The 12,314-nt window shown below is 44.4% G+C and overlaps 1 pseudogene across 1 annotated transcript; it reads left to right on the top strand.

The window, feature by feature from the left end:
• The first annotated feature begins 2,083 nt into the window (after nt 1-2,083).
• Nucleotides 2,084-12,076, top strand: LOC311139747 (methionine-R-sulfoxide reductase B1-A-like; annotated as a pseudogene). Its single transcript has 4 exons — nt 2,084-2,201; nt 2,996-3,138; nt 11,555-11,669; nt 12,000-12,076. The product of its transcript is annotated as a methionine-R-sulfoxide reductase B1-A-like (transcript).
• The last annotated feature ends 238 nt before the right edge of the window (nt 12,077-12,314 follow it).

The raw sequence follows: 12,314 nt of genomic DNA, 5'->3' as shown, positions 1-12,314 counted from the left end.
GCTACAGGTGACCCTGATCACGTGGCAAAATGAATTTTGCAAATTGCATAAACAGGAGCAGAGTTAGAGCATTACATGTATAACCATGTTATCCTATGGGAACAACTCGGATGGGTCAGACTGAATGAAGCGCTGCACGCAGCTAGAATAACTCTGTGGCTTGTCCACCCCAACCTCCCCCCGATGAGATAGTCGAAAACGGCGCGTCTCTGTGAGACCCAGAGGCCGCAAAATGTCCAATCATGTTGAAATCACTACTAGTCAGGCTTCATTCCGGGCCTACTTATTTGCACAGACGCTGCGGTCAGCCCGAGCGAGCTACGGTCAAGTGGGGCACCTCGTTGAACTCGGAACGGCCTAGAGACTTTTGCCTTTCAGTGATGGTTTCAGCATGACAACTTGGTGATGGTAACTCCATGTTTGGGTGATGGAGAGTGTCCATTTGCCATATGACATATTGCCACTGCCAATACTTTCTATTGCAATTGGACAGTCAGCCATCAACTCAGCCATCACTCCAAAAAAATGTCATACTGACACCAAACGGATACATATTGACACCAAACTCACTTTGTCCAACTCGTTTAGAAGCCACCTATCACATATGTCAGAGCCGGACCAAAACACATAGCGCCTTCTGTTCGAAACCATAAAAAAACATAAAACACGTAGTTACGTTCAAGCTGCGGGTCTGATTCTGACATTATGTGTAGGCCCAGCTGAGGCGAACCGGAATCCAGAGTTTCGGCTTGATAGGTCATTCGGAGCCCGCGCAGCGACCTTAATTAGTGCTGAAAAATCACTTATTTCAGGGGTCGCTACGGGGTCCCTGAACGAGCTATCGGCCAGAGACTTTTATGTTCCGTTTCTATGGGCCGGGCCGGTTTCAATGCACCCAGCCTTGTGATTCTGGGACTTTTCTAAATGTCGTAATTTTCATGATGATAAATATGAATGGAACGTATTGCAAATGTACGAGGCTTTTTCTCGGCCGGAGAACCTCCTAGAGCCACGAAACTCACTGTGCAGGACCGGCTTAAGCTCTAGAACCTTTTTTAAAGTTTCAGAGCTCTAGGTCTGACGGTTCTTTGATGGTTCCAATTCAGGTAACTATTGCAGGCTCTGTGCGTCTGTAAGCCCTACACTGTATCACTCCAGCTTGTCTGTGCGTGTGAGTTTTTTTCGGAGGTCTGATGGCTAGTGTGAGCACTTGTCAGGCTACAGCATGTCTCTATGGGTGCTTTCTCTGTGTCCTGGGCTTCTGGGGTGGTTCTTTGGGTCTCAAAAGAGTACTTGTGTTAGTTTGTCCAATTGCATTACAACATATTGGCACTGGCAATATACGTAATGGCAAATGGACACATGTACATATCAGTGTTGCAAATGTACATAACTAGTTAAAGATGGACAAATTTTACCGGTGGTCCTCTGTAGCTCAGCTGGTAGAGCACGGCGCTTGTAACGCCAAGGTAGTAGGTTCGATCCCCGGGACCACCCATACACAAAAATGTATGCACGCATGACTGTAAGTCGCTTTGGATAAAAGCGTCTGCTAAATGGCATATTATTATTATTATTATTACCCATAAAATCTAATAAAATCACAGAGATCACGTAGAGCTCCGAAACCTGCCTTAACGGATCCGCCTTAACACGCCTCAAATGGACCTATAAGTGTTTTCTACAAATAAAAAAACATATTTTTTTTCATCGTCAATGTGACGTTCTACGATTTCTCGTAAACTACGATAGTTAAATTGCTGGTTCCATTTTTCCTTACACCGTAGGGTCGTGTACTTTGACGCGCAGCGGTCAAATTAGCGCTGTATGACCGTTTTCGACATCTAATCCCAGAAAATGTGCATTAACTCGAAGAGCATCGCGTCCTCGACGCCATCTTGTCTTCAGGCTAAAAGCACATCTGGCCGCCCCCCCGCTCACCGAGTTTCGTTTTCAAAGTCAGTACAGTTTACGAGAAACGGCCACGTCCATTTGGCTGATGAAACGTCCATTTGCAATATGACGCTCATCGCCACACTGTGGAACTGTCCGGTACTGCAGGAATTTGCCCAAAAAAAGAAAAATGTATATCCCGGAAAGCGAAAGTCCTGGAGACTTCGTCTCGCGACTTCACGCGGGGCGGGGCCCGGGGGCTCGACCCGGGGCCGTCGCCCCATTTTTAGCTCACCCGCGGACGTCTAGTAAGGGGCCGTCCATTTGCCATATGGTGAGTCCCACCGATCATACGGCCGCCGCCGTTTCGAGTCCTTATGTAGGTTTGGGACGTGGTGTGGCACATAACTATAAAGTCTAGCTTGCTAGTTAGTTAAATTGTTAGATATCACTGGTGAATATTACTGTAGTATTTTTTACAGTAGCCCAACTGTGTGTCCTAAAATTGACTATGACCTAATTTATGCTCAATCAGTAGCTAACTAAAAGTAGCATGTTTTTGTAATCGCTGATTACACAAGGGCCACGTTCCGTTGCCAAAAGTTTTAGAACGTTGCAGATAGAAATGCCATGAATAGAGCCGACGTGAGTCCTTCTTCTACATGTCAGAGAGCATGTTTGTTCTACATAGCTAACATATTTCTATCTGAACGTTTCAAAACGTTGTGTCCTGCTGAATGCGCCCCTGGCTCTTACCAAACCATGACGGAAGCTTGAACCACCAGTGGCAGTTACACTGTAGCGCCTATACAAGTATATTTCGATCTTAAAGTTGCCACTTATGTCATCATTTCAAATGAAGGTTTTGACAAGTCATCCTTTAACATCACTCAAAGAGAATGTGTTGAACATGGATCCCTCCCCAGGGTTGATAGATAACAAACCGGTTTCCATAAGGAAATAGTGTGAGTCAACTGCACTTTTATAATCTCATTGTCATTTTCACTGGTCAAATCATCCTGTAACTTCATTCGAGAATGTGTTGACCATAGATCCTAGATCTCCTTTTGGCTGATCTCACTCGAATCTTCTATCTCCCCAGGGTTGTATGTGTGTGCCCAGTGTGGACACCAGCTGTTCTCCAGCAGATCTAAGTACAAGCATTCCTCCCCCTGGCCTGCCTTCACTGAGACTGTCCTCCAGGACAGTGTGTCCAATCACGAGGAGAGACCTGGGGCATTCAAGGTGAGATCCTCTCAGTTTGGGAGTGGAGTTGCATTGGACCAGAGTTGTGAAGTGTACCCTAGGTACAGATCTAAGATCAGCTAAGCTTCCCCTTCCCCAATCTTAACCATTAGTGGGGGAAATGCAAAACTAACCCAAGATCAGTGTCTAGGGCAGTGGTCACCAACCGATCAATCACGATCGACTGGTCGATCTTCTAGGCATTCCTAGTCGATCACCAAACATTTCTGTAGAAAATCCCACGATAAAGGCTTGCGCTCCTTTATTTATTTTTGTATTCGACTTTGTGCTTTTGGCGGAAGGTGCACTTGATTCAGAAGCCCTGTGCGCCGGGTAGGCAAAGTGTTCCCATTTTAAACCATTTAATTTGTCTGAGGGGACAAACTCTGCTTACCCTGCGGACCAGGAGAGCTGTGTCTAAATCAAGTGCTCCTACTGTGCTAGCCAATCAGATCGCTCAAATCACCTAGTACAGCTTCCACGACCCCACAGCAAAGTTTGACACTAGCCTTCCTTAGATTTCATAACTTTTAAAACCATGACCAGAGAGAAACTGTCAAGGAATACAACAGAGCTGCTGTTTTTATGAGTAATTTAATGTTTACGTTTTTATTCAGCACTGTCAACACTGTTTTTATACAATACTATTACAAAACATAAAATGCACTTCTCCCTACTTCCACTCGTGCTGCAGCTGCAATGAATTAGTAGCCAAGTGTATCTATAGCCCTGCATTTTTATTATTAGCAGTTCATCATGTCTATTTTAATATATCGAGGAATATTTCACTTTCTCTGGTCATAGGAACAACATGAATTTGTGCATGAGGCAGAAATAATGCGGTGCGACTTGAGTTTCACCATCAATTGGAGGACAGTGTCTCCTCTCTGGTCAGTCTCACTGGAGGAAAGTAGAGAGCAGGGACCATGAGAGGCAGACCCTCTGCTGCTCTCTCCCTCCCTCCGCTGAGACTGACCATCAGATGCAGGTACAATTAGTCCAGTAAAATTAAAAAGCGAATTATTTCAATTTATGCTCATCTGTGCCTCGCAAGTGATACAACAACTGATCTATTTTGTTATCAAAACTCGAGTTTTGAAATATGGTCTGAGAAGAACAATATTGGCAGGCCAAGCATATAGTCAATATGCTGTGATAATGTATTAGGCCTACTTCACAAATGTAATTCTTACAGATTTGTTTTTATAAAAAGTATGTCATGTTTAAAAAAAATCCGAGCAGTTTATCTCGGCTTGCTTTTTGACTGCGATAGTGATCTTGACTCAGAAAAGGTTGGTGACCACTGGTCTAGGGGCAACTTAACCTTACTCCATAGGAGCATCCCTCTGTTGACTGTTCATTGTTAAGTACTTGTCTGCTTGTGGTCAATGCAATGATGAGCCAATGTTCATTTTAACAGGATGTGTGTAGAGTATTGCATTCAATTTCTGCATTTGTAACCAGTGTTTCATTTTGAACTTGGGAAGGCCCTAACAATCATGTGTTTGATAAGTTGATTGTACACTGAACAAAAGTATAAACGTGTTGGTATCATGTTTCATGAGCTGAAATAAAATATTTTCCGTATGCACAAAAAGCTTATTTCTTTCAAATTATACACAAATTGGTTTACATCAATCAATCAATCAATTTTATTTTATATAGCCCTTCTTACATCAGCTAATATCTCGAAGTGCTGTACAGAAACCCAGCCTAAAACCCCAAACAGCTAGTAATGCAGGTGTAGAAGCACGGTGGCTAGGAAAAACTCCCTAGAAAGGCAAAATCTAGGAAGAAACCTAGAGAGGAACCAGGCTATGAGGGGTGGCCAGTCCTCTTCTGGCTGTGCCGGGTGGAGATTATAACAGAACCATGCCAAGATGTTCAAAAATGTTCATAAGTGACAAGCATGGTCAAATAATAATCAGGAATAAATCTCAGTTGGCTTTTCATAGCCGATCATTAAGAGTTTAAAACAGCAGGTCTGGGACAGGTAGGGGTTCCATAACCGCAGGCAGAACAGTTTAAACTGGAATAGCAGCAAGACCAGGCGGACTGGGGACAGCAAGGAGTCACCACGGCCGGTAGTCCCGACGTATGGTCCTAGGGCTCAGGTCTCTCAGTTGGCTTTTCATAGCCGATCATTAAGAGTTGAAAACAGCAGGTCTGGGACAGGTAGGGGTTTCGTAGCCGCAGGCAGAACAGTTGAAACTGGAATAGCAGCAAGGCCAGGCGGACTGGGGACAGCAAGGTGTCATCATGCCCGGTAGTCCTGACGTATGGTCCTAGGGCTCAGGTTCTCAGAGAGAAAGAGAGAACGAGAGAATTAGAGAGAGCATACTTAAATTCACACAGGACACTGGATAAGACAGGAGAAGTACTCCAGGTATAACCAACTAACCCCAGCCCCCCGACACATAAACTACTGCAGCATAAATACTGGAGGCTGAGACAGGAGCGGTCCGGAGACACTGTGGCCCCATCCGAAGAAACCCCCGGACAGGGCCAAACAGGAAGGATATAACCCCACCCACTCCGCCAAAGCACAGCCCCCGCACCACTAGAGGGATATCCCCAACCACCAACTTACAATCCTGAGACAAGGCCGAGTATAGCCCACAGAGGTCTCCACCACAGCACAAACCAAGGGGGGGGGCGCCAACCCAGACAGGAAGATCACGTCAGTAACTCAACCCACTCAAGTGACGCACCCCTCCCAGGGACGGCATGAAGAGCACCAGCAAGCCAGTGACTCAGCCCCTGCAACAGGGTTAGAGGCAGAGAACCCCAGTGGAGAGGGGAACCGGCCTGGCAGAGACAGCAAGGGCTGTTCGTTGCTCCAGCCTTTCCGTTCACCTTCACACTCCTGGGCCAGACTACACTCAATCATATGACCTACTGAAGAGATAAGTCTTCAGTAAAGACTTAAAGGTTGAGACCGAGTCTGCGTCTCTCACATGGGTAGGCAGACTGTTCCATAAAAATGGAGATCTATAGGAGAAAGCCCTGCCTCCCGCTGTTTGCTTAGAAATTCTAGGGACAATTAGGAGGCCTGCGTCTTGTGACCGTAGCGTACGTATTGGTATGTACGGCAGGACCAACTCGGAAAGATAGGTAGGAGCAAGCCCATGTAACGCTTTATAGGTTAACAGTAAAACCTTGAAATCAGCCCTTGCCTTAACAGGAAGCCAGTGTAGGGAAGCTAGCACTGGAGTAATATGATCAAATTTCTTGGTTCTAGTCAGGATTCTAGCAGCCGTATTTAGCACTAACCGAAGTTTATTTAGTGCTTTATCCGGGTAGCCGGAAAATAGAGCATTGCAGTAGTCTAACCTAGAAGTAACAAATGCATGGATTAATTTTTCTGCATCATTTTTGGACAGAAAATTTCTGATTTTTGCAATGTTACGTAGATGGAAAAAAGCTGTCCTTGAAACAGTCTTGATATGTTCGTCAAAAGAGAGATCAGGGTCAAGAGTAACGCCTAGGTCCTTCACAGTTTTATTTGAGACGACTTTACAACCATCAAGATGAATTGTCAGATTTAACAGAAGATCTCTTTGTTTCTTGGGACCTAGAACAAGCATCTCTGTTTTGTCCGAGTTTAAAAGTAAAAAGTTTTCAGCCATCCACTTCCTTATGTCTGAAACACAGGCTTCTAGCGAGGGCAATTTTGGGGCTTCACCATGCTTCATTGAAATGTACAGCTGTGTGTCATCCGCATAGCAGTGAAAGTTAACATTATGTTTTCGAATAACATCCCCAAGAGGTAAAATATATAGTGAAAACAATAGTGGTCCTAAAACGGAACCTTGAGGAACACCGAAATGTACAGTTGATTTGTCGGAGGACAGACCATTCACAGAGACAAACTGATATCTTTCCGACAGGTAGGATCTAAACCAGGCCAGAACTTGTCCGTGTAGACCAATTTGGGTTTCCAGTCTCTCCAAAAGAATGTGGTGATCGATGGTGTCAAAGGCAGCACTAAGGTCTAGTAGCACGAGGACAGATGCAGAGCCTCGGTCTGACGCCATTAAAAGGTCATTTACCACCTTCACAAGTGCAGTCTCAGTGCTATGATGGGGTCTAAAACCAGACTGAAGCATTTCGTATACATTGTTTGTCTTCAGAAAGGCAGTGAGTTGCTGCGCAACAGCTTTTTCTAAAATTTTTGAGAGGAATGGAAGATTCGATATAGGCCGATAGTTTTTTATATTTTCCGGGTCAAGGTTTGGCTTTTTCAAGAGAGGCTTTATCACTGCCACTTTTAGTGAGTTTGGTACACATCCGGTGGATAGAGAGCTGTTTATTATGTTCAACATAGGAGGGCCAAGCACAGGAAGCAGCTCCTTCAGCAGTTTAGTAGGAATAGGATCCAGTATGCAGCTTGAAGGTTTAGAGGCCATGATTATTTTCATCATTGTGTCAAGAGATATAGTACTAAAACACTTAAGTGTCTCTCCCGATCCCAGGCCCTCGCAGAGCTGTGCAGATCCAGGACAGCTAAGCCCTGGAGGAATACGCAGATTCAAAGAGGAGTCCGTAATTTGCTTTCTAATGGTCATGATCTTTTCCTCAAAGAAGTTCATGAATTTATCACTGCTGAAGTGAAAGCCATCCTCTCTTGGGGAATGCTGCTTTTTAGTTAGCTTTGCAACAGTTTCAAAAAAAGATTTGTTGGATTGTTCTTATTTTCCTCGATTAAGTTGGAAAAGTAGGATGATCGAGCAGCAGTGAGGGCTCTTCGGTACTGCACGGTACTGTCTTTCCAAGCTAGTCGGAAGACTTCCAGTTTGGTGTGGCGCCATTTCCGTTCCAATTTCCTGGAAGCTTGCTTCAAAGCTCGGGTATTTTCTGTATACCAGGGAGCTAGTTTCTTATGACAAATGTTTTTCGTTTTTAGGGGTGCAACTGCATCTAGGGTATTGCGCAAGGTTAAATTGAGTTCCTCAGTTAAGTGGTTAACTGATTTTTGTCCTCTGACGTCCTTGGGTAGGCAGAAGGAGTCTGGAAGGGCATCAATGAATTTTTGTGTTGTCTGAGAATTTATAGCACGACTTTTGATGCTCCTTGGTTGGGGTCTGAGCAGATTATTTGTTGCGATTGCAAACGTAATAAAATGGTGGTCCGATAGTCCAGGATTTTGTGGAAAAACATTAAGATCTACAACATTTATTCCATGGGACAAAACTAGGTCCAGAGTATGACTGTGGCAGTGAGTAGGTCCAGAGACATGTTGGACAAAACCCACTGAGTCGATAATGGCTCCGAAAGACTTTTGGAGTGGGTCTGTGGACTTCTCCATGTGAATATTAAAATCACCAAAAATTAGAATATGATCTGCTATGACTACAAGGTCTGATAGGAATTCAGGAAACTCAGAGAGGAACGCTGTATATGGCCCAGGAGGCCTGTAAACAGTAGCTATAAAAAGTGATTGAGTAGGCTGCATAGATTTCATGACTAGAAGCTCAAAAGATGAAAACGCCATTTTTTTTTTTGTAAATTGAAATTTGCTATCGTAAATGTTAGCAACACCTCCGCCTTTGCGGGATGCACGGGGAATATGGTCACTAGTGTAACCAGGAGGTACCATTTAACACAGCAAATTCATCAGGCTTAAGCCATGTTTCAGTCAGGCCAATCACATCAAGATTATGATCAGTGATTAGTTCATTGACTATGACTGCCTTTGAAGTGAGGGATCTAACATTAAGTAACCCTATTTTGAGATGTGAGGTATCACGATCTCTTTCAATAATGGCAGGAATGGAGGAGGTCTTTATCCTAATAAGATTGCTAGGGTGAACACCGCCATGTTTAGTTTTGCCCAACCTAGGTCGAGGCACAGACACAGTCTCAATGGGTATGGCTGAGCTGACTACACTGACTATGCTATTGGCAGACTCCACTAAGCTGGCAGGTTGGCTAACAGCCTGCTGCCTGGCCTGCACCCTATTTCACTGTGGGGCTAGAGGAGTTAGAGCCCTATCTATGTTGGTAGATAAGAGGAGAGCACCCCTCCAGCTAGGATGGAGTCCGTCACTCCTCAGCAGGTCAGGCTTGGTCCTGTTTGTGGGTGAGTCCCAGAAAGAGGGCCAATTATCCACAAATGTTATCTTTTGGGAGGGGCAGAAAACAGTTTTCAACCAGCGATTGAGTGCTGAGACTCTGCTGTAGAGCTCGTCACTTCCCCTAACTGGGAGGGGGCCAGAGACAATTACTCGATGCCGACACATCTTTCTAGCTGATTTACACGCTGAAGCTATGTTGCACTTGGTGACCTCTGACTGTTTCATCCTAACATCGTTGGTGCCGACGTGGATAACAATATCTCTATACTCTCTACACTCGCCAGTTTTAGCTTTAGCCAGCACCATCTTTAGATTAGCCTTAACGTCGGTAGCCCTGCCCCCTGGTAAACAGTGTATGATCGCTGGGTGATTCGTTTTAAGTCTAATACTGCGGGTAATGGAGTCGCCAATGACTAGGGTTTTCAATTTGTCAGAGCTAATGGTGGGAGCCTTCGGAGTCTCAGACCCCGTAACGGGAGGAGTAGAGACTAGAGAAGACTCAGACTCAGACTCCGACTCGCTACATAATGGGGAAAACCGGTTGAAGGTTTCTGTCGGCTGAATGAGCGACACCGGTTGAGCATTCCAACAGTATTTCCCTCCAGAAGCCATGAGAAAGTTGTCCGGCTGCGGGGACTGTGCGGGGGGATTTATACTAACGTTACTGTCTGTACTTACTGGTGGCACAGACGCTGTTTCTTCCTTTCCTACACTGATATTACCCTTGCCTAACGATTGCGTCTGAAGCTGGGCTTGTAGCACAGCTATTCTCGCCGTAAGGCGAGAATTCTCCTGTATATTATGAGTACAGCGACTGCAATTAGAAGACATCATGTTAATGTTACTACTTAGCTTCGGCTGTTGAAGATGTTGATGAACCATGTCCAGATAAAGCGTCCGGAGTGAAAAAGTTGAATAAGGGAAAAAAGTTGCGATGGAAAAAAGGAAAATAACGTAAAGTTGGCAGCTAAAACGCACAGGAAAATGACTCTTCTGTCTCGGGATAAACGTCCGGGGTGAAAAAGTTTAACGAAAAAAGATGAGTGAGGACAAAACTAAAAAGTTGGTAAATTTGTTGAACACAGAGATTGATTAAACGTTTATTAAAAGTAAAACGTGAATAGTTTGGCAGGTAGCCAAGTAGCAACAAACAGCAGAGCAGCACGGAGACAATGCGGAAGCGAGACGGAAGTCACGTGTGTTACCTCCTCTTTTACATCCCTGTTTGTGAGCATTTCTCCTTTACCAAGATAATCCATCCACCTGACAGGTATTGCATATCAAGAAGCTGATTAAACAGCATCATCATTACATATGTGCACCTTGTACTGGGGACAATAAAAGGCCACTCTAAAATGTGCAGATTTGTCATACAGCACAATACCACAGATGTCTCAAGTTTTGAGGGAGCGTGCAATTGGCATGCTGACTGCAGGAATGTCCACCAGAGCTGTTGCTAGAGAATGTAATGTTAATTTCTCTACCATAATCCGCCTCCAACGTTATCTTAGAAAATGTGGCAGTATGTCCAACCGGCCTCACAACTATATGGCATCATGTGGGCAAGCGGTTTGCTGATGTCAACGTTGTGAACAGAGTGCCCCATGGTGGCGGTGGGGTTATGGTATGGCCAGGCATAAGCTACGGACAACGAACACAATTGCATTTTATCGATGGCAATTTGAATGTACAGAGATACCGTGACGAGATATTGAGGCCCATTGTTGTGCCATTCATCCGCCGCCATCACCTCATGTTTCAGCATGATAATGCACGGCCCCATGTTGCAAGGATCTGTACACAATTCCTGGAAGCTGAACATTTTCCAGTTCTTCCATGACCTGCATACTCACCAGACATGTCACCCACTGAGCATGTTTGAGATGCTCTGGATCGACGTGTACGACAGCGTGTTCCAGTTTCCGCCAATATCCAGCAACTTTGCACAGCCATTGAAGAGAAGTGGGACAACATTCCACAGGCCACAATCAACTCTATACGAAGGAGATGTGTCACGCTGCATGAGGCAAATGGTCACACCAGATACTGACTGGTTTTCTGATCCACTCCCCTACCTTTTTTTAAGGTATCTGTGACCAACAGATGCATATCTTTATTCCCAGTCATGTGAAATATATAGATTAGGGCCCAATGAATTTATTTCTATTGACTGATTTCCTTATATGAACTCTACCTCAGTAAAATCTTTGAAATTGTTTCATGTTGTGTTTTATGTTTGTTTTATGAATGAAAACACTTTTTTCTTGGTAAAAATTTAGTACATAGAATTGAGTATACTATTGTATGGAAATATGGAATCTGATAGTTGTGTGTTTCAGGTCCGATGTGGGAAGTGTGGAAATGGACTGGGTCATGAGTTTGTGGGCGACGGGCCAAAGAAAGGACTCTCACGTTTCTGAATATTCAGCAGCTCACTGAAGTTCGTCCCTAAAGGTACGGGTTCACTTAAACTATGTTGTCACGGAATGTCAAGCCAATTTGATTAGATAGGGCTATTTCAACATCACATAAGTAAATGCTTTTTATGTCTCTCGTTGATACCTAACCAATCTGACTGAGCACACATTAACCACTGGATAGTTAATGTTACACTTAAAAACTATGAACAAAAATGTTGTCCTCTCTCTCTCTCCAAAGATAATGTCTCTCTCTCCACAGATAAGGTCTCTCTCTCCACAGATAAGGTCTCTCTCTCCACAGATAAGGTATCTCTCTCCACAGATAAGGTCTCTCTCTCCACAGATAAGGTCTCTCTCTCCACAGATAAGGTAGACGGACAGTAAGGTGAGCAGCAGGGGTATGGAGTCACAGTGGTGGTCGAGCAGTAGGATTCTCTGGAGTCTGGAGGACAGTGGATGAAGTGTCCTGTGATAAAGTCCACTCTGGGACCTCCAGGACACTGATGGTCAATGTCTTCACTGTACAAGGACAGGGGAACCAAATAGCCAGCTACATTACACAATAATGCACAATCATAATAGAACAATACTACACAATCATAGCACAGACGCACAAGGAGTCACACGGTTACACAAAGATAGCCTCTTTCATTTAATCATTGTTTTATTTTTTATTTGA

The sequence above is a fragment of the Coregonus lavaretus genome (genome assembly GCF_964263955.1).
Source record: "Coregonus lavaretus genome assembly, chromosome: 2".
Taxonomy (NCBI): domain Eukaryota; kingdom Metazoa; phylum Chordata; class Actinopteri; order Salmoniformes; family Salmonidae; genus Coregonus; species Coregonus lavaretus.
This window is presented reverse-complemented; position numbering and strand designations above follow the sequence as displayed.